The sequence below is a fragment of the Nanorana parkeri genome, unplaced genomic scaffold, assembly GCF_000935625.1.
Source record: "Nanorana parkeri isolate BGI_ZX_2015 unplaced genomic scaffold, ASM93562v1 scaffold990, whole genome shotgun sequence".
Lineage (NCBI taxonomy): Eukaryota > Metazoa > Chordata > Amphibia > Anura > Dicroglossidae > Nanorana > Nanorana parkeri.
The window spans coordinates 507,528-531,123 of NW_017307258.1; the positions used below are offsets into that span (position 1 = coordinate 507,528).

Genomic DNA, 23,596 nt, shown 5'->3' on the forward strand with positions numbered 1-23,596 from the left:
TTGGCCTGGATTTCAGCTTTTAAACAAAGAGCAAATTCCAAAATGCAGTAACAGGTAGTAACCAATCAGCAATCCTGTTTCATTTTTCTGGCTGATCTAAGCTAATGAAAGGAGTTTTTTTATTCTCCTCCATCCCCTCCATAGTTACTGTGCTTGGCATAGCTCCATGGTTCTTCACTCTGCCTTATTAGGCAAGGCCAGAACTCTAATTATACTTTGCAGGCAGTTTAAGGTCACAGAATAAGGAAAGCTTTTATTTGGCAGATACATTAAACATATTACAAATAAATGCTCACCTGACTTTGGTAGGATCTGCTTATAAAGGCGTGTATTTTCTTCTCCATGACTGCAAAGCTGGTCTGTGTCCCTATCATGAACTTGTTGAAGTCTCTTTTCCCAGTTTCTCTCCTGTGAAATAATGTCAGTGGGGTAAATCAAACAGCTAATAGGAAAAATTATAAGTGTAAGGAAATCCATGTTAGTTACAATAATTGAAATGAATCAATTATTACATTCATAACTAAACAATGAAATCTAAACATTTTTAGAAGCTGTAACTTTATCCATAGGATAAATAACATTTATAGGTGAAACTTTGATACAGCACCCCCCAGTGTTAGTACACACCTATCACATAAACCCATACTTCGCAGTAGTGTGTTTTAATAATACAAAAGTGGCTACTTTAAAATAAATCAATTAATAAATAAATCTAAATGCCTCTAACCAGCTATATCTATATCAATAGGATAAATAGCATTTACAGGTGAAATTCTCATGTGGTGCTATCCCATCAGTGCTAGTACACGCCCATCCACATAAATCTATACTTCTAACTATTGTGGTATTGTGTGGCAATCCCACGGTAGAACTGGGGGTTGTAGTCATCCAGGACTCTCAGCCAGGGGGGCTGAGCGGTTCCAGGAGGCAAGTTCTTGTACTGAAAAAGAGCTGACTTTGCGGTTCTTCCCAGGTTTTCTGGATTTGGCATGGGATCCTGGAACTGGGAGATTTCTAAGAGAATTGGGAGGGATGAGATTTCCAGTCCTGGGTCTGGGGTTTAGTAGTGGGGACGTCAGAGGGGAGCCAGGTGCCTGTGTGTGGTAGAGGCACCTGGGAGACAGCCGAGGGGACTTAGGGAGCCAGTGACACATGAGGGATGTGTTTAAGAGTCCCACAAGAGATGGACTGTGGCTCTGTTAAGAAAAACCCTAATGTCCAAGGGCTGGGACACAAGGAGTATGTGCAACAACCCGGAGTCGGTGAGATTATGTCATACATTCGGTTTTGTTGAAATACAAGCGGACCCTGTGTTATTACTGAAGAACGTCGTTGTTCTTTTGTTAAAGAAATAAAAGTCTGTCCTGTTATCTTAAAGTGTCTTCGTCTTTGAGCGTTCACCATTTGTGCTAATTTCCCCTACCATCACACTATGGATTCATATTATTGAGTGTGTATTAGTATCGGGGAAATGCACTGTATCAAAATTCTTTTTATTCCTACATAAACTTTTTATTTTAACAATTATGTTGCCTTGATTTGCAAAAACGACTACATTTTATACCAGTTTTCTCCACCCTCTGGACAGTAATGTGCCACCATCATGACCTCTGCAGAATTTAAGTACCATGTATGCAATCTTGCTATATATACCACCCATGCTGACTGCTGGTAGCAGACAATAGATTGAGCATACTCCCTCGTAAGGCTGATCGGCCCTGTACCACCTACAGTGAGAATGTGCAATGCACGCAGGTAAATGCTCACTTTGAATGATACCATTGAAAAAGCATTTAAATGTGTATATAATGTCCTCTAAATGCATATAATTACAGGTTTGATACTGATGTTCAATAGTTTGCAAAACCTGCCTACTTATAATGCAATTGACTAAAAAAAAAATACAATAGAAAAGATCACCTAAGATGCTGTTGGCTTGATCTCTAATGAAGAGGTAGATTACAATTCAGACACAGTGCTCTAAACTCATTCAGCAGGGCCATTGCCAAGGTACAGCTTATATGACCGGACACAGCAGGGCCTGTCCGCAACAGTAGTGTTTGCTTCTTGGTCACATTACATGGGGCAACCATTCAAATAAACGAGCTTTCCTTTTTTGGTTTAAGTTCAGTCTAATAAAAACATTGATTATAAAGTAGGATATTAAAGCAAAACCTGCCACTGAGCCCCAATCGACAGCTGTGGACCTTACAAATACCCGGTGCTTTAAGGGATGGGAAAGACTGTGGGCCGATCTCCTACCTACCACTTTGTGATGCATACCTCCTGAATGACCTATTACTAGGCTTGAACATTATTACACAGAGATTAAAGAAGGGAAGGTTCTCAGCCCTTCGTAAGCTCTGTACTGCAGCTGGAGAATGTAGGAGTATTAGTAGGAGAGGTATTAGTAGCAGACGAAGGGGTGCTAAATGGGCAAAGTGACAGGTTTAAACTAAGCTGTTGAAGTAAGCTGTTGAACATTTGCAGCACTTGAGTGGTTGTGTCCACCTCCATCATCCCATCATGATGACAGCACAGTGTAGAACAAAAGAAAAAGAAAAACTGCATTGTAAAAGCTTTTTTAACTAATTCAGACCTTTTCATCTATGACATGCTGAGGAGACAAAGTGACCACATACAGCAGGGGTAGCAAACCTCCAGCCCTCCAGCTGTGGTGGAACTACAAATCCCATGAGGCATTGCAAGATTCTCACAGCCACAGACATGACTCCTGAAGTAGGATGCATCATGGGATTTGTAGTTTCACCACAGCTGGAGGGCCGGAGGTTTGCTACCCCTGACATACAGTAACAAACATGGGCCCATTCACACCACATCCAGATCATCTCCAGACCAGATTGTTTCCAGACCCAAAATGCATCCTAATGTATGCCTATGCTATTTCTGGCCTCTGTTCACACCAGCGCAGTCTGTTCAATAGACAATAGACCAGACGAGAAAAATACAGCATGTCTCATTTTGTTCGGTCTGGAATGCACTGGAACTGCTGGCAGGTTCACACCATTTTCCGGACCAGATCTGGACCGGAAAATGGTGTGAACATGCTAGCAGTTCCAGTGCATTCTTGACATGTTCCTCCATATTTTAAGCTATGAGGATCCCATAATACTGTGTATAAGTTCTAAATATAATTAATAAAGCAATAGATTCCATAAATACACTGTGATTATGTAATTCAACTGAACAATAGTGTTAAGCAGAGCTTCTCTAGAATTATGCAAACAAATACCTGAGTAGCTATTTGGCTTCTTGTCATCTGACTATGGAAAGCAAGAAAAAAAAACTTAAAAATAAAAATAATCTAATACAGCTTTTGTTAGGAATGTCATTTAATACTGCTCAGCCAGAAAGTAAGGCGGGTCCCTTTGTTTTGTGAAGTACTGGTAAAAGGAGTTGTTAAATGGTATAAATATGTCAAGCGTGTGCGGCGCTGCCATGGTTCAAGACACCGTAAGCAGTGATGCATTATCACATTGTTTTTTTATTGTGCTTGTTAAATTTAATGAAGTTCACTGTAGCAAGTCATAAAGTGGCATAACTACTAACCTCATTCTTAAACTTTCTGCTACACAGATCAAAGAATGCCTCTACACAGGAATAATATATCAGGGATTTTCTTTAATAAGACAGCTACATATTAACCCCTTAGATGTTAGAAGCAAAAAATACAATTAGAACCCCTGCAGAGCAAGAGGATTTAATTTAATGTTGTTCAACTTTATCACCAACTTGTAAGATGTTTAAATCATTAGGAAGGGGTTTCAATAAAAAAAGGAGTTTAAAAAGCAGTAAAGCGGATAGAAATGCTAAATGTAATGGGGGGAATTTATCAAAACTGGAGCAGCTGTGCAGGGCAACCAATCAGCTTCTCTGTTCAGTTTGTTCAGTTGAGATTTGAAAATGAAAGAGAGAAGCTAATTGGCTGCCATGCACAGCTGCTCCAGATTTTGTCTGCTCCAGTTTTGATAAATTCCCCTCAACGTATCCTTAAATGATGTAAAATGATGTTGTCGTAATTTATATGATTAATTATGTAAGTGTAAATTATTATTATGTACTGTTGAAAAAGAGGATTTAAAAAAAAATGTATCCTTAAATAAGTGAAGGTTATAATAGCAGTTTGCAATTAAGAAAATAGGGTGTAATCCAGTATAACAAGTTATGGATGAAGAGGTGCTCCTAAGCATAGGAGGGCAGGCAGATCACGTGGTTTCCTAACATCATGGGAGAAGGCAATAGTGATCATGATCAACTTTCTAACCTGCCTCATCTAATCCTTCCAGGAGAGGTCACTCCATAGACAGGACATCATCTGAAAACAGCTCAGTAATCTAATGTGTATGAGCATCTTTTGATTTAAAGAAGAATTTTGGGAAAATTAAAAAACTTATCCTTGCGGTGGGACTACCCCCCACACTGTAATGTTAAGTGCTTGTGTTGTATAGGGGACTCTAATAAAGCAATTTTACTTACCTGATCCTCAATCCCGCCAGCTCCCTCCAGGCTAATAAACCAGGCCACCGCAGCCTCTTCTCTCTTAGGTTCTGGCAGGCTAAGGGCCATTGACATCATTGCATCTTATGCAGGTCTATTTGCATGCATTAAACCTAATTATGCCAAGGGACATTCCCCAGGCAGACCTGAGGGGGAGACAGGTGACCACAGCGAGACCGAGAAACCGGCGAGTAAACCCCTACACAAAATGAGCACCTAGCCCTTGCAGTGTGGGGGTATGCCCACTGTAAGGGTGTGTTTTTTTTATTTTCCCATCCATATACTGAATACCTAAAACTATTTATGGTATTGGGTCTGTTTTTTTTAACTTTTTTAAGTTCACATCTTTTTTAAACAATGTTTTATATATTTTTATACTATTCCTTTGCAATTTTTGTTTTACATAGTAAACATAAAATACACCCATAATCCAAGATAGCACAGCAAAATCTATTTGCTTTTAGATCTCTGTCTCTGATTGAAATATTTTAGGGAGTTGTCTTAGGAGGCAGACAGGGCTCTTTGACTGCCAAAAAATATCTCCCACAGGTCATGGCAGTCAAGGGGTTAAAACAAGTAACCCCAAGCTTGCTTCTCTTTTGTAATGCTGCCTCTTCTGGTGAGACTGATCTGTAGAGTTGTCTGACTGGGGCTCTGATTTAAATAAAATTAACTAAACAAAAAAAACAAACTAAAAAACTGTCATTTTTGAACATCTCATCCTATTATGTGTTACATGCAAAATTAGATTTAAATAAATAAAGAAGGCATGCAAATGTATTACTAACTATATTGTTTTATTATTAACAGGGCAAATTATAATGTTAGTGTTGTTCGGTTACAATGTTGTTGGATAAAATGGTTTATCTATTACCTGTGCTGTATGTTGAAAGCAAGGCTCTGGCAGTTTATCAGTATAGGAATCTCCCTTATACCATTCTGTTTCTGTTACTGCCTATTAAAAAACATAAAAAAGAATAACATTTATGATGAGATCTAATTTTAAATAAAACAGAAGGCAAAAAAAAAGAATAAAAATCAATAGCCCATTAATGTATAAAACAACAAAATCAGCTTATGTTAGAATATTAACCTTCAATCCACAGATCCCCCACAGTACTTTTCTTTCTGCCACTAGTCCTCAGTCTGATGGCCAGCATCATTAAACCCACTTTCTCTGAGCCCAGGAAACCCTGATCGTACCCTCAGTCTATGACCGGACAGTGAAAGGAGAAGCAGCACCGTGATGAGTTCCTCTCACTGTCACTCTGTTTTCCCTTCTTATCAGCATGCTTCTTGTCAGCACACTAACTGGTTGGCTTCTTGTGCTGCTTCTTCCTTTCATACTCCAGCTCTGCTATCCGGGGACTGCAAGAGGCTGATGCTGAGTCAAATTCAGGTACTTACATTGCTACATTCAACAATTTGTTGATGAATACAGAGCTGCATTAATCTGTATCTTCCATATCTGCTTAGAGTTCAGCTTTAACCTTTGTGGAGCATATAGAAAATAAATGTCCAATTCATTGTACCAATGTACTGTATCTGCCATACAGATTACAGACATTCATCATAAAACAGTGTGCTATTCTCATGCTGAACAGATAAATTCGACATCATCTCAATACAGGTCTAGGGGGAGGGAATTGCGTTACCATGATTTGCTGAAAAATACTGACTTACCCACTACTTGCATAAGAGATGGGGCATGATCCCCACTGAAATCTCCTTTTTATGGAGTTTTTAATGGCTTTTAAATTGATCCAAAGGCTTTAATACTGTTCAAGTCATCTAGAATGGGGATCAGACCAGGGCTTCAGATTTTTGTCTGACTTCACAAGCTGCATAGGTACTGAAGGCAGAGATAGCCAGTAAACTAGCATTTACAGAAGGATGTAATTAATGAGATCCTCTATATTTCTCTAATTACAGATTTTCTTTAAAAACATATACAATAAAAAAAAAACCTGTAGATTTGGCATGTTTGCATTGTTTGAAAAGAATATGGTATAGGCTAGAAAGCCCCTTTTATTGACTTTGAGACATAAAAAAACAGTACAGAGAATGCACAACCTTAGGATCCAGTTCTGATGGTGGTTTAAAAGGACAATTATTTGCATGGTTTCCAAAGTCAGTCAGTTTTAAGATATCTCCACAACCTGCAAAAGGAAAATCACATTTATTTTAGATTCTGCCTGTACACAAGCTGCTGAGCTGAGTCTGAGGCTGTGTAGTCTCTAGGGCCCTACACAGCAGTGGAAGGGCCTGAGCTTAACTGATCAATAAGCAAAGTATTGACCAATAAAAAAAAAAAAGGGAAAAGAGCATAAAAAAATTGTACATTATTATTCATTGGTTGAACTCAGTGTCTTTTTTCAACCTTACTAACACTGTAGTTATAAATGGTTAAATGGTTTAAATATAATGCAGACCCTCATGGACTGCTCCTTATGTATCAGCATTTTTATCAAGGGTTGCACTATAAAATGGTCACTTCCCTCAAATGACCATACTTTTCACAAGCTGGGTTATGTTATAACATAATAACTAGGGATGCACCGATACCAGATTTTTGGTATCGACTATCAGTACCAATATTTATATTTCCGCTAGCCGCTAGCATGGAGCCGGCTTAGCGGGCAATCAGGAAGCCGGGGGGCCTGTCATTACCCGCTGCCCGGCTTCTTCATTGCCCGAAAAGCCAGCTCCATGTTGTTTGGCCGGCTCGATGTTGATTGGCCGGGAAGCCGGCTTCCCAGCCAATCAGCATCGGACCAGCTTTCTGGCCAATCAGCATTGAGCTGGCCAAACAGTATGGAGCCGGCTTCCTGGCCAATCAGGAAGCTAGGCGGCAGGTCATTACCCGCCACCGGCCTTTCTAATTCGTTGGGAAGCCGGCTCCATGTTCTCACTTGACACTGCCGGTCAGATAAAATCTCCCTCTGACTGGAAGTCCCAGCATCGGGGGAAGGTATCGGAGAATTTGGAGGCATCGAAGGATTACTCGTACACGTTCAAATACTCGGTATCAGCACCGATACCAGTATCGGTATCTGTGCATCCCTAATAATACCTTTCTGATTGAATAAATAAACATTTCAGGACAAAGACTATCATAACTATAGATATTTAAATTAAGTTGATATAGCTGGGGAAAATTGTTTCCAACACACAGCTGAATTCCTGCCCAGTAATCCAACAGAAGCAAATGTCCATTTCTGATTTTTTTTGCCTTCTTTTGCCTAACACGGCAGCTTATAAAAAGCATCAAGCTGCACGGCCAGTTAGGGAGCAGAACAGATGACGCAATATCTGTATAGGCTTTTACTTACATACATACAGTACATGAGTGCATATGGACTGTAAAACAGGTTGATATTAATTCCTGCAAAAGTCTTATCCATTAACATACTGAAACCCCTTTTTCTTGGGTTCATACACGTTTGATTGGAACCAACCTACAGTATGAACATCTAGCCAAGTGCTTGGTTGCCTCCACATCACAGACAGCCACTTGAAGCGTTTGAGTTAGAGGTTATGACTGTATGATGTTTCTCAGATTTACATCTTATGCTGACCTTTATTGCTCACTTTGTTTGAACTCCACCTGTTAAGACCATTTTTGAAAATCCGAGTACAAGTTTGCTATCCACTCTGGTTTTGGCGAATGGTACTGGTCACCCATGGCAACAAGCTCTTATATATCTTCTAGCTAAGTTTTGCTTCATCCTCTGACACTGCCTCCGCCCAGCTGGTTAAGAACCCAGATGGTTTACCAACTAATCTCAGTGAACCTTCTTGCTCGGTGTTGCTGTTCAGTGAAGCCCGAGGACTACTAATCCACCTACTAGCCCTAACTCAGTCCTGGGATACATCATTCTGATCTTCCATTATACCCCGCACTTAACCACTATGGTGCAAAGTCACAATCTACCTTCCAAAGATGCACAACAGTTTACAGCAGAACGGCAGCACACAAGGAATCTCATCCAGATGTACCTTATCATACTGTAAAGTCATTAAAAGCAACACCCGCTAAGGGCACCCTGCCCCATATCAAAAATTTGCTGCATAAACACCTGGAGGCACCAAAATTAAAGGTAATTTTTGAAAGGTGGCTGTTTTAGTAAAGAGCAGTGCAATTGTGTCACAGAGACTCAAGCAGTGCTCATACCTTATAGTTCTATCATTCTACCAGGGCTGTTATCTCTAGACAGCCAACTAGGAGCTAATCAGTACACATTATGGTAGTTGGGACTTGAAGAACAATACCTCGATAAGCAAAACAGCACATGACACTAGCTGCTGACATCTTCATGTCCAATTCATACTCGGAAACCCTCCAGTCTTCACTAAGCATCTTCTCATCCAATGGATCTCTTTTTGATCTTCTTGTTAAAAGATCTATGTATGGTCCTGACACTGTGTGCTTAGGATTACTACAACAAAACATAAACAATATAGGTCTGTAATGGTTCTCATTCATCCAGGTCATGGTAGATCTGTAAAAAATAAGTCAAGGCAACTGGACTTGCTAAATTTTTCTAGAAGACGTTTTACTGGTCATCCAACCAGCTTTCTCAATTCAGAATTACTTTGTACAAAAATTATCTGTGAATAAATATGGTGAATGTTGCTCCAATCCACATAATCTGTTAGTCGCAACCAGCTGTTGATCGCATTTGCATAATTGGAGCTAGGAGGTGTTATTAACCTGCCCAGGAGAGAGGTGTTAAAACAGCATTTATTTAACAATGGAGAAGCCAAGCTAGAAAGCATTATACGTTGTTGTTGGTCCTGAAGGGTTTTATTTAGCAGATCTGGACACACATTTTTATTTTACGTGTTATAATTGGGAAGAATTCATTTATGATGGTATGGAGCACTCCTAAGGTAACTCCAAGGGGTTGATTTACTGACCTTATAAACACACCACGAACATGTATACACCTCTGTAGTGTGTTCCCTCCCAGCATGATCTATGGGTGGAATCTAAACACCTTTGTAGTGTGTACACACCCAGCAGGTGTGTTGTGCAAAGCCCTGCATGAATTGCAAGGTGATGTTGTGTAAATTAGCTCTACATTGTGTTGCTTGCGTTGATGAATGCAGGAATGTAAATGCATGAGCTAACCATTTTTGTCTAAACTGTGAAGCAGCATTATATATGCATCATGTGCATGATTTTTCCATATATGGCATTAGTGGAAATATGCTTTTAGAGACTTTTTGGTTGATAAATACGTTTTGCTGTGTAAAAATCACACGCACCTAGTGCGTGCGTGTATTTCAGTTAGTAAATCACCCCCCAAGTGTCACTGAAATCAGAAAGGTACCTGCTAACTACAAATATACTGTGTGATAAAAATACATAAAAAGCAAAATAAACCAACCCAACCATAGAATTAAATATTTTTGCAATTTTCCTAGGATTTACAAAAAATTATAAAAGGTACTGTGGAAAAATACAAAACAAATAACTAAGTAAACAAAATAATTCAACATGCTGCGTACACACATGCCACACAAAGGTCTCATCATTCACAAATCTACTGTAAACAGATAATTAACCTTGTAATAATCAAAATCAAGTGCTTTTGACTTGCAAATCTATCATTATTATGATGATGATGATTATTATTAATATTCTTACCTGTCTTTAATAGACACAGGTCTGTAGAGAGCAGTCAAGGAAATTGGACATTCATAATTAATTTGCTCCTGGACATCCATAAACTTGACAATGAATGGTACTTGCTCCCGTGTAACAATAATATTATAAACCTAATATTTAAAAACAGCTATTCAGTAGGCATATGGGTAAAACATTAAACATTTGTAAAGACAAAGCTAAGTGGAGAAAATATTATTATTATTATTATTATACAGGATTTATATAGCCCCAACAGTTTGCGCAGAGCTATACAATATACGGAAGACATTACAATCACAATACATTTCAAGACAAGATGGTAAGGTGGGCCCTCCCGGCTGTGTTATTTTTTTCAATCAAACTATTTATTACAAGACATGATTTAAGTGAAAACAGTTATTGACAAGGAAACTGTAACCTATGGCCTGCTCTGGTAATAGCAAATGTTCTTCTCCCCTTGAAGAGGAGTGGTGCATCATTAATAGATTTGAACAGCACCAGAGAGAAGGTGAGTATAGCAGTCACCACTGCTTTTGATGGATTTTTCCCAAGCTGGAAATGGGTTTTAAGTAATACAACTAGTTTCTGTCCCTGTTCCAAGCCTTTAAATTGGACCGAGAATAAGCAGCTCATGACAGCATGTTCCTCATTAGCACATGCGCACATCAGAAAACTGATTGGCGGATCCTTGCACTGCTTCTCCCTCTCCCAATCTGAGTATTTCTAGCACAGTGTATTATAAAAGGCTCATACCTAGTCAAATTCTGGAATATACTCTTGTTGCTTTTAAAAATACTTACCTTCATAAACTTATGGGGGTTTTTTTAAACTGGAGTTCAGCCTTAAATATCTTATTATCTGTATTTAACAAAAAATTATCTTTTGAAAAAACACCGACAGACATTTGCAACAGTATGCTTAACTGTCAGAGGCCAGCTTTTTTATAGTAGTTCCTATTGGCTGTGTACAAAAGATGGGATTTCCTTAAAGTTTGTACATATTTCTCCTCCCTTGCTGACTTGTGTCTGGGTGTACAAAATCTTACAATAGAGACACAGACAGCAATACATAAAGTGGCTCTAACTCTTCTCAATTGCAATCAAAAATACAAGTTTTGGCATTTTCTTCTCACGCTCTCAGAAACACTTTATTATAATACAGCATATTATCATAAAATAGGCAGAATTCACAACGCTTTAAATCAAGGATAAGGCGCTTTATTTTAGACATGTTACTGTAATTTTCTTAATGGCTGAAAATAACTGTTACTTTTTTTAAGTTAGGTTTTTAAATGAGGTTCCTTATCCTGGTGTTTTAGCTTTGTGAATTGAGCCACATGCAGTATAATATGTAGTTCAGCAATGTATGGGCTTTATCACCTGTGATTTGGTGCCATCAGGAGACATGACAAGCACTTCTATAAGTGTATCTCCCACTGTAATGGAGAGTGGTTTATTAAACTCAGCGCATCCATTCACTGTCACTTTCATCTGATTGTCTTGGACCAGAGGCTCTATAATAATGCTGTTTTGGAAATAAGGAACGGTACCTAGTTTTGAGATAACAATTTACAACAATTAGAACACCTAGGTTTGCATAACCCTGACATGCACTATGACACAATCAGCAGGTATTTTGTAGGATTTACAGGGGGGTAAATTAACCTGAAAAATACACATAGGAGGTAATGTTTTATTCTGCACAATTAACAGTTTTCAATTTTTTCTACCTATAGCTCTACTTCAGGCTCAGCGAAAGTGGTAAAATGGATTGTAATACATGCCCTAGGGACACAAGGTTTCTGCCATTCTTTGTACACATGCAGCACCTTTTTCTCACATTCATGTTGTAAGTTTATTACTATGCATGGTAAAACCAGAGATGTGCTATTAGAGCTGCATGGCTCCGGTGCCAAGCTTATACTAGAAAATACAGTTCAAAGTTGCAAATATAAAAGCGTAAAAGATTATGACTGTGTTTTACCTAAGCTGTGGACCAAAGTGGTCTACTTTCTACTCCTCTTTCCACTTAAAAAAAATGTTGCCTGATGTTTCAAATGTGCTGAGAGTAACTCCAAATATAATCTTAAGTTACCACAATGGAGAAGTACAGAGATAATTACATATATTTCACACTGTATATACAGTAGTAAGGGACTGAGTGTAGTGAAGGTGAAGCCGATAATGCCCAATAATTTCATACATGTAAAATATTATATGTATTTTGATGCTCCTCTCCCACCTAGCTATCTTTGCCAATGTCCTTGAGGTATACCTTACAGTCAACCTGTTACTTTACTGGTGCACATATTCACCTTCCCTCTGCACCCCTGCTGCTACATTTGATCACTGGGAGTGGAGAGAAATACCTAGTATTCCCATGCTGCTGAAACATTAAAACATTTGTATAAGAAGCCCCATCGGTTCCACATACGACTAAAACTTTAGACTAAATAAAGAGGGAACATTTTTAGAAAACCTAATATGCCTACAAGCTCAGGGGTGGGCGAGGAAAGGAATGTAAAGGACAGAAATAATGCTTTATTCTGCAAATATGTTTCTACTGTAGAAAAGCTTATCTTTCTGGAAATACTTCAAGAGTCAACATATTTGGTCATGAAAAAGCAGATTTTTTTTGTACACAGCACAAAATGTAGTGGGAATTGGTGAACTATTATACCGTATGATGCACTTTAGAGAAACAGTAATTGTTAAATTAAATCTACAGGAGACTTATTAATACCAGTTAAAAAAAGCTGAAATTGCAGTAATAACTCTGCAAAGACTTGCAGATTAAATGCTAACAGTAGACAAAACATAATTATTAATAGGCAATGCTCTGCTGGATAACGAACATCAGAGGTTATAAATGATCTCCAAGTGTTATATACAGTATATATACATATTAAATGAAGTGGTAGGTACTTAGCACTTGTCTTTTACAAAAAAAAACTTTACTACCTTGAAAATAGGTGATACGATCTAAATACCAAATCTCAGTGAAGTCAGAGTAATGTTGCAGGTATTCCAAAAACTAGCCATGTTAAAATAGCCATCTGCATAAGTGGTTCCAGAGGCACTGCTCAACTACCACTACATTGGGCGTACCAAGTGATGCAGATTTAGCATCTATTAGCAGGAAACCCATTATTGAGAAAATTCAGAAGTAGAGAGACCAAAAATATGTATTATATATATATATATATTTCGTTATTACTTACCGATAACTGGATTTCTCAGAGTCTTCCAGGACAGCAACCTGAGCAACATAGTAGAGCAACACTTGCTCTACTATAGGGACCTGTTGGGTCAGGGACCGGTACTGCATCCAAATCTGGATTTCTTTCATTTGACAGCCTGGCTCTTGAGAGGCGGTTGTTGCAAATGAAAGGCTGTTCCGTTAGGGTTATTGAGACCCTTTTGACCAGCAGAAAGTTGGTTACAAGGAAGATCTATAGCAAAGTCTGGAAGGTGTTTTCCTCTTGGTGTGGGCGCAAGAATATTGTCTCGCCCTCGGTTCCAGTCATTTTGGAATTTTTGCAGGATGGACTGGATAGGAAGTTGGCAATCAGTACCCTGCGGGTACAGGTTTAGTCTCTTTCTGTATTTCTCGAGTCCAAATTGTCAGACGAACCGTTAGCGAAGCAGTTTCTGGTAGCGGCAGAGCGTACCCGTCCTTTAAGGGATCAGTAATTTCCTCCATGGGACTTGTCCTTGATTTTGATGGTCTTTCTAAACCACCGTTTGAGCCAATAGGGGAGGTGGCCATGAAATGGTTAACTTTAAAGATGGTTTTTCTTTTAGCTATCACATCAGCTAGAAGGGTAGGGGATCTCCACGCTATTTCTACTAAGGAGCCCTATTTACTTATCTTGCCTGATAGAGTAATTTTGAAGCCAGACCCTCTGTATTTGTCTAAGGTGGCATCCCAGTTCCATAGGTCCCAGGAGATTGTGCTTCCCTCTTTTTGCGATGCCCCGAGGAATGTTAAAGAGCAGGCCTTTCATACCTTGGATGTGCGAAGGTGTCTGCTTAAATATTTGGAGGACTCTAGGTCCTTTAGGAGGTCTAGCCATCTCTTTGTATTATTTGCTGGTCCCCAAAAGGGGCTGCAAGCATCTAAAGCCACCTTAGCCAGGTGGATTAGGGTGGTTATCAATTCGGTTTATCCGTCGGAGGGGCGAGAGCCTCCTCTCTCCATTAAGGCACATTCCACTAGGTCCCTAGCAACATCTTGGGCAGAAAAGGCTGGGGCATCGGTGGACCAGATTTGCAAGGCAGCAGTCTGGTCGCGACATTATTCGCGACATATCGTGAAGCATTATTGTGTGGAAGTACAGGATCTCACTTTTGGCCGAAAAGTGCTTCAAGCTGTGGTCCCGCCCTAAGAAGGTAGGCTTGCTGGGGGTGTATTTGGTTATCCTCTCAGGTTGCTGGCCTGGAAGATGATTGGAGAAATGTTTCGTTATTACTTACCGATAACGGGATTTCTCAGAGTCTTCCAGGACAGCAAGCCTACTTCCCACCCTGGTTTTGAATATGTCGTATGGTTGTTGATGTATGGGTATGTTTTTACCTTCAGAGTTTTTGGAGGTAGTATACTTTGGTCACAACTGAGGTATGATGGGTGGGAGGGTATTTAACTATTTTTTAATTGTGTTTCCTGTTGAAGGAGGAGCCAATCATCTCTCAGGTTGCTGTCCTGGAAGATGTTTGGAGAAATATATAATTACAGTAGTAGATAATGGCTACTATAGGGAGAATGTCTAAAGCTATTTAGGGAGGTTGGATGGCATAAAAAAGGTCTTTATAAACATGGATCTTTGAATTGGGTAATTATTCTTGTTTATGACCGTGGAGTAGAAAAGGGAAACTCTACTAGGCACCCATGGTTCTTGTAGCCTATATTGTGGTAAAACAATAGCAATTTGTAAACAAAATTCAAACTGGCCAATTAATTGTTAGGCCGTGAAGATCTGACTAAGGGATATTTGGAGGGGTTATGCACACATGCAGCACCTTTTGATCACATTCATATGTGCTGATGGTAATCAGAAAGGTGCCAACATTAACTACCAAACTGCGAAATGGGGTATTAATCAAACACAGCACAGATAGCAGGGCCAATACCAAGCCAAGAAACCAAACAGAAGGTTAAAGAAGGTGACAGACAAGTGTTAGTAACCAAGATCCTAGCCAAGAATTAACCAGGTACAAGCTGGGATGAAACCACATTAACAGATCAGGATTGGATACCAGAAGATAAGTCAAGGAACAAACAGAGTATCTGGAAGAATAGTAGAGCAAGTGAGAGAGATGGGTACTAAAGTTGTCTGCTTCGGTATCTCTTTCCCCATCTCATAGACTTATGCAACTTTTTATATTGCATAGGGTATAACGTACGCCAGAACTAGATCCGATCCTAATTGTGGTCGCTGTACTCATGGTAATGGTTCACTTATTCATTTATTGTAGGGACGCCCAAAATTAGGACAATACTGGCACGAAGTGGCATGGCTATTGAATAGGATATTTGGTGTTCAGTTTGAAGTATATTCTTTTGCCATGTCTATTGGGATGTATTGGGTTACCCGAAGTGGATAGCTAAACATTAGCTGCCCTGTCTAAAGCACTGTTCCTTGGGAGGAGGTTAATAGCAGTGAAGTGGGTTTCTCCATATTCCCTAACAAAAGACGAGTGGATTGCGGAAATTAATAAATATATTCTGTTTGTAAAATACTCATTTAGATTGCGCCAGAATATGCACAAATTTGATTTGACATAGTCCTGATGGTTAGAGGTTACGCATTTTTCTTCTGTGGTTAATTAATATCATTCTACGTAGCTATTTAATATTGTGCTAAGGGAATTATTATTATGGTTATTTATTGGAGTAATGTGGCTAGTTTATTAGCGGTTATGAGTTATAGAGTTAATATTAGCCCTGTGTGACGACTCTGGAAAATGTTCTCCTGCTTTTTCTTTTTTTGTGTGTTAGTGAGTTTTTCTTCGTCTTTGTTTCTATGGTATTGTATAATGATATGAAAAAAGAGCATCAATAAAATCTGAATGATAAAAAAGTGAAATAGATAGACATCTTGTTACATATGGTTTGTTATGTATATATGAATATAATGGCAATATTTTATTCACAGGCACAACTGTGTAGAGCTCCACTAATCAATTTAAAGAGTAACTAACACATTATAATTATAAGGCCACGTCACAAGATGGATGCATTCGTTCTGGTTGGTCACCAGGTGACTAAGCTACTTGTACCTCATACATCACTTGAAGACTTCATTAGTAAGACTTCCAAGGTTTTAAGGTGTTCCAAGGTACTCTACACTACAAAACATACGGCATGCAGGCACATGCTCTTTGGTGTCAGTTTAGATGTGTGTTGGGGAACCACAGGTTCACTTTAAGAGCTCTAGGTGCACTTTACAGGTTATATATTACGTTATATATTACGTTGATAATGGGACATACATGAATATTCAAAGATATTGGGAGCAAATGGTGGCACCAGCTTTAGATCTTCAGATAGATGTATTCCTCCCAGTAAAGCTTGACTTGCAGATAATTTTGTGATTTCTAGAATGTATTTCTTGACAGTCCCATCTTCAGCAGTCACCTCTACAACCACAGAAATGAGGCCATCTTTCAACGTCACAAACTTCAAACCTTCCCCTCCCTGAAATGAATAAAGTACAATAAGTTTTTAAAGTTCCACACCATCTTCAAATATGTTTGTTGAATGATAAATGCAGTTTCAGTACAATACAGTTTTTCTTATTTTTGTATTGTTCTCTCTACTATATAAGCCCAGTTGCAGCCCGTGTAAAACTTATCTCAGGTAGCTGAGAATATATTTTCAATGAACTGCAAAGAAGATCACCACTGAATTTTCTCTAAACCATGTACCCACCCTTCCACTTTCCTTTAATGAGAACTGACTGACTAATGCCCGCTATCTACTGTCAGCAGAGAGCTGCGCCGCCACCGGGAAGGTTCCCTACAATATTTTGGGATCCACCACAGTTGCCTAAGTGACACCTGGCTTCGCTGCTCTAGAGCCAGAGCCAGCCATGCCCTCCTCTGCCTGTAGCTTCAGTGAATGCTGGAAAAACAGAGAGGGGATCCCTGCTGGGAGCTGCTCTCTGGGGTGAGAAGAGACAAGAGCTGACCGATCAGCAATTATATGTTTGCACAGCTCTTAGTATACAGCAGGCGTGGGACAGCTGCAGTAGGCGATACATGGGACAATTTCAGCCGGTTCCTGATGAACCGGCTGAAATTCAAACAGTGGGTGCCGCTGTCAGCACCCTTTTGCCCGGCATCACTCGATCAGCTGATGGAAGGAGCTGGTTAGAAAATTCTCAGCTGAATGGAGCTAGCAGCCAATCAGCTTTATAGTTCACAGTCTTCACTCTTCCACACCTAAGAGATGTTCACGCTGCACTTCTGCAGTCTTCGAGGAAGAGGTGGCTTTATGCAAGGTAGCTCAACCGAACAGTTTGGCTCAGGGAGCCTCCTGATCTCAGACTGAAAGCACAACCAAGGAATCCAGACAAGCAACGTCACCACATAGACTGTTGCTGTCCTGCACAGACGGGACAGCAACCCAGCTTCCAAAGAGTACCATGGAAAATAACTGCCAAACAAGCATTGCACTGAACTAATGGCAATACTTGTAGTAAATCTTATTTGAGCTGTGCTGCATTAAAATGTAAAAGGCTGGATTACCAGCAACCTTATTTCATCCTTTGCTTCATCTCATTGCTGTTAATCTCATGCAGCCTCTTTACAGCCACTTCCTATCAACATTCATACACTACAGAGATTGCTGCATCACATTTCTAAGGTGACAACAGTTGACCATGACTCTGTAATGTGTATTGGAAAGGCCATTTAGTCTAAATCGGAAGCCTGTGTTATATAAGGTGACAACGAGGAGCACAACAGGGAGACAGGGACAGAACGTTGTCACCCTATAACAGGAAATGCCTGAACAAGGACCTTCATGGCAGGATTATCAGACATTATTTTACTGAAAACTGCAGATTTAAACATTTTGAAAATGTCTTTTGAAATGCCATTATTACATTAAAACTTATATGGGATTTGAGTTTGCATGTAGCCCATCAGAAAAAAAGGAACTCTTGGCAGACTTGATTAGCAATATTATTTCTAATATTATTTTTGGCCGCCCCTTTTCACTTTACCAGTTATAATGTTTAGACTGTATAAAATAAAGTGTCTGCAGTCTTGCAGATATCATTTACAGGAAGTGAATAATAAAGTTTTACATTGGACTCACCAGCACTGTGCAGGAGGCTCCGTTATCACTGGGATACGCATCCACTGTGATTTGTGTCTGTCCACTTGGCACCGTCGCTTTGTACTTTGTAATGTCGGGTTTAAAAGATGGCTCCAACTTTACCCCAGGAACACAGAGCTTCTCTAGGTCACAGTTGTTCATTTTTACGTCACTGTATATACAACCTAAAAATACAATCTGGGTGAATTTTGATTACTAAATGAAAATAAAAAAAATAATTTAAATAAAAAAAAAGAAAAAAACAAAATATGTAAGAGCAAAAGAAATATGTAGTGATAATTGAAGCTAAAGCAGAACTCCGCCCAAATATTTTATTAACTCTTGCAGTGTGGCTTCCCCCACACTGCAAAGGTTAACTGCTCGTTTTTGTCTAGGGACTAAAATAAAAAAAATATACTCACCTGATCCTCCAAGTCGACTTGACTTGACTGGTCCTTCCAGCCTCGCTCTCCCACTGCTGCAGCGCTCTAAGTATCCTCGAGTGATGACATCCATTACACTGTATATAGGACGTGAGAACACCGAGGGATATTCCATCCCTGCAATATAGGTGGAGGGAGGCTGGTGAAAGAGCCATGACAGCCAGTTTTGGAGAGAGCAGAAACAAAAGTTTGAGCTGTCACCAGAACTGGTGGTCCCTATAGTGTGGTCCCTACCCTCACTTAGGACATGTTTACTTCCTGCTGTGTAGGGCTGCAACAACTAATCGACATAATCGATTATAATCGATTATTGAAAAAGTTGTCAACTTTTTCAGTCTGCAATACAAGAAATAAAGGCAAATATTCCCAATGGGACATAGATGAAAAAATAAAAAAGAAGTTTCAACCAATTCTCTACTTTGTCCAACAATGAAAAATAGAGTTTTGCTTCCAAAAAGAGTTCACTGGGGGCTCTTGGTTTCACGGATCGGTATTTTGGGTTTTTTTTGGCAAATCTCCTGGACTTTCTAGGCTTACCATAGATATAGAAGATATTGAAGTTTTTTGTTTAAGAAGGCAAGGAGAACAATAACATATATTGTGTTATTATATTATATATTATATAGACAACTGTTTAAAATGCTCTTAAGCACTTGACTAACTAAGATTCACCATAAAAGTGAAAAGAGCTGCACAAATATTTCACTGCTTTTACATAATACAACAATATGCCATGTACATAGCAACTAGGCAAAACAGCGGCTGTTTAGGACATGTAACATACTGCAGATTTACATGAACATACAACAGTATAAAAACAAATAATAATACATACTAATAGATAATACATACCAATAAATAATACATACCAATAAATAATACACCTCTCTGTCTTCAGTGTCTGCTGGTAGGTAAAGGAGCACAGAAAACTTTCTAAACTTCTCGAGGAGTTTGTGTCTCCAGCATGGCGGCCATGTTGTTATCGTCCCTGGTATACCTTTACATTATAATAGCCTTCGGCAAAATGGCCGCTTACCTGTATAGCACGCCCCTGATTAAGTACACTTTTTCTAACGCATTTGAAAAGTTAACTCGATTCCTGGTAGTTTAGGACGCGGTTTCCACGGTAACAGTGTCTGGGAACTCGCAGAACGGCTTAACAGTCCTGTACACAGCTGTAGCCGCCCTTTTCAATGCACAGATTTCGCCAGACAGTCCGCTAATCTTACCATAAAGTCTGCAGAGTGCTTTAACATTATAGGAGACTGCATTTGTTCAGAACGATGGTGTGTTCAGGGAAGTACTACAGTTCCCATGATGCTTTGCCACAGTGCTGATGTATTTCCTGTGAGACTGGGAAGTGCTGGGTTTCCCTGGTGTGTGTGTCTCAGTGTGCTGGAACACGCAGGTAAGTTTCATAATAGGGAAGAGGGAATTGTGCAGTGGGGATTATTCTTCATGAGAAGAGGGACTCTGTATATTATGCTCTATTCTTAGTTTACAGCATTCCATAACAGTATAGGAGGAGACTCGCTTGTGATAAGAAACTATGGTGGTGTGTGTGTGTGTGTGTGTGTTTTCCATACCTTAATTATACGGTGAAACTGTGTGTACATTTGATCTGTGCCATTTATATAGCTCTGTCAGAATGGGCCTAAATCGAATGTTCTTAGGGCAATTTCCCCTCTGCTTGAATGTTCTTCAGTAGGTATAGCCGTAAAGAACAGCTCCATCTAGTGACCGTTATGCGCTATTATCCTGATGCACATTGTGCTTTTTGTATTATTACAGGTATTTATATAGTGCTGACAATTTACACAGCACTTTACATCAGTACCTGCCCTCAAGGTCAATCTTACAATCTAAGGTCCCTATTGCACCCAAATACGAGGGCCAATTAACCTTCCAGCATGTCTTTGGAGTGTGGGAGAAAACCGGAGTAAACCCACGCAAGCACAGGGAGAACATGCAAACTCCTTGTAGATAATGTCCTGACTGGGATTCCAACCAGGGAGCCCCATTGCTTTTAAGGCAGAAGTGGTAACGACTAAAGGTGCCCATACACTGTACGAGAATCGCGGGAAATCCCGCGATCGTACAAGAATCGTACAGTGCATGGAAGGCGTGCGACCGTTTCTACTGTACGGTCGCACGTCTTTTGTCGAACCAGCATGCTCGAAAACCCGCCGAGAATCGTACGATTGTCGGCGGGTTTCTAGCCTGCTCGTTCGATAGCTGTGGAACGGGCCGGTGTGCGCACGCGCACACTGCCCGTTCTGCATTGCGGTCATCGGAAGCCCGCCCCTCAGCGGGGCGGGCTTTCGATGATCGCAAGTACGATCTGCCCGTCCCAGGTGGGCAGATCGTACAAGCTTTCAATAAGCATACGACCATCGCAAGACAAAAGTCTTGCGATGGTCGTAAGGTGTGTGGGCACCTTTAGCCACTGTGCTGCCCAATAAATATACCTATTGAACAACATTCAACCACAAGAGAAATGACACTAACCATATTCATTTTTGCCCCATTCTCACAGCATCTGCTTAAAGCCTAGCTCTAGTTTAAAAAAAAATACACTTGCTGTAGTGCTACCCCGACACGGCAAGGGTTAAGTGCTCGTTAATGTCTAGGTATATGGTGTAAAGCATTTCTCCTTACCTGATCCCTGCTAGAGCCAAAACCGTGCCCGCAGTCTATTTCCAAGTTCCCCCGATTCATCGATCAAAGGCCCGCTAACATGATCATGACAAATACAGGGTCCTAGGGTATATGCGAGGGACAGGCTGCAGTGAAGAGGAGACAATGTGACCGCTGGGGGAGCAGGCATCAGGTAAGTAAAAGTGCTTTACACCGTACCCCTAGACAAAAACGAGTACATGGAGACAGTCACGCTGCAAGGGCAGCTTTTTTTTTTTTTTTACTGGACATAGAGTAGTCCTCTTCACAAGAATCTTTAGATTGTAACTTAGCTCCACATTTGCAGCTTAGTGTAAAATTTCGGCATCTACCGGGTGTCAGGATGAATTGATTTCCCATGCGCATTCACAGGAGTTAGATCATCCTAGGCAGGCCAGTTATGATGGCCGAAGATGCTGAACCCCGAAAAAGTGGTGGAAGATGTCTATTCTGGCAAGGGAGCTCGTGGACATTGCATCGCTGGAAGAGAGGTGAGCTTATGGGGAGCTGCGACTTCGAGCTTCACTTTTGAGTTACCGCTCCCTAGGAATCTTCTGCATTTGGCACACTTTAGGCGAGTTTGGTGTCTGTTCCCCAGAGGTACAATGTGTTTCCTCTTGCTAGCCCCAATTCCACTAGTGTCCTATAGTGATAGGTGCCGGCAGATGGAACCACAGCACCCAGATAGGGACGCAGGTATCCAACAAACTGTCAGATGCTGAAGATTCTGCCAGTGGTTATAGCTCTACAGGAGAGTAAAGTTAGGAGAGGTAAGTATTAAAGAGTCTTTATTTGCAGTGATCAGTTTGCAGAATTTACATTTTTTTTAATAGCCTAGTTCAGCCAAATGTTTCCTACTAGTGGGTAAGGCATAGAACCCCTGTCAAGTTTTGTGGTCTGTGTCACCTCTGAGGAGATTTCCAACAAAACACAATTTATTCAATAAAATGGGTGTTTTAAAAGTGTTGGAACCTCTCTCAGATTATTGTTACTGTCTGTGGCTTCCTGTTCTGGTGACAACCATTCCTCTTAAATTTTTGTCCTTCTGCGTCTAGCTGTCTGAGGGGCAAAGTGAGGTTAAATCTGCCAACAGGAGTCCTAATGAACAGCAATACAAATTGAAATAAGCCTTTGTGTTTTCCAAGTTTATTCAAATTTAAAAAGAAAATGTGTTGGCTGGAATAAGGCTTTGAGAATTAGCAGTCTGCACTCAAAGTAATATGCTTTATCCACAGTAGCATTTTACACCCTATCTACCAGCATGGGGCTAGCCAAAGATTGCCAAAGTGGTGCTTCTGTTTTCCCTTGTGTTTATTGGGCTTTATTGTCTTCCCTTATGGGGCAGCATGGCCCATTTGAAATCAATAGAAATAAAGAATCATGGTTTGTCTACAAAGATTTGTCCAAAATGCTAAAAATTGTGCATTAATTTGCTCATCTTAAAGGTCAATGGAAGAACAGTTATTTTTCATTTTTAGTCATCTCCAGAATTAAAGTGAGATGCATGAAGGAGGTTTTTTTGGGCTAATAATCATAATCATACCATGCCAGTTCACAAGCTATCAGTGTCCACATGGTGTTATGCTTTGTTGCCCTGGCCATTGCCAAAAGCAACTATCCCACTTGGACTAACCCCCCACACCTGCTGCCCTACATTGCCTAGTAAAATGACAGACCTTCTGCAGCACTAAGTCATGCACATAACTTGTTCATAGTAATTATCCAAATAGTGAAGGACAAATAAGAATTACGGCTCTGGAAGCTGTCAGCTGTGACAAGAGGCCGAACTTTATTAAAATAGATTTAGGGTTCTGTGTCCTTAATCTCATTTTCTATTTCAAATGGGGAAATATCAGGGGTCTGTTTAGAACCTGATATTTCCCCAAAGCCACTAACAGTAAAGTTAAAAAATTATATTAATTAATATTATAATATTTTTTTAAGTGTTAAAAAAGTTGGGGAAAAAAAGTAATTTTCAGTTTCA

The 23,596-nt window shown here is 39.9% G+C and overlaps 1 protein-coding gene across 1 annotated transcript in view; it reads left to right on the plus strand.

The window, feature by feature from the left end:
• The first annotated feature begins 20,320 nt into the window (after positions 1-20,320).
• C1D (C1D nuclear receptor corepressor) overlaps positions 20,321-23,596 on the plus strand; it is a 31,220-nt gene continuing 27,944 nt past the window's right edge. Inside the window, exon 1 of the mRNA XM_018566943.1 lies at positions 20,321-20,344. The gene's annotated coding sequence lies outside the window, so the exon portion shown is untranslated. The remainder of the gene's footprint in view (positions 20,345-23,596) is intronic.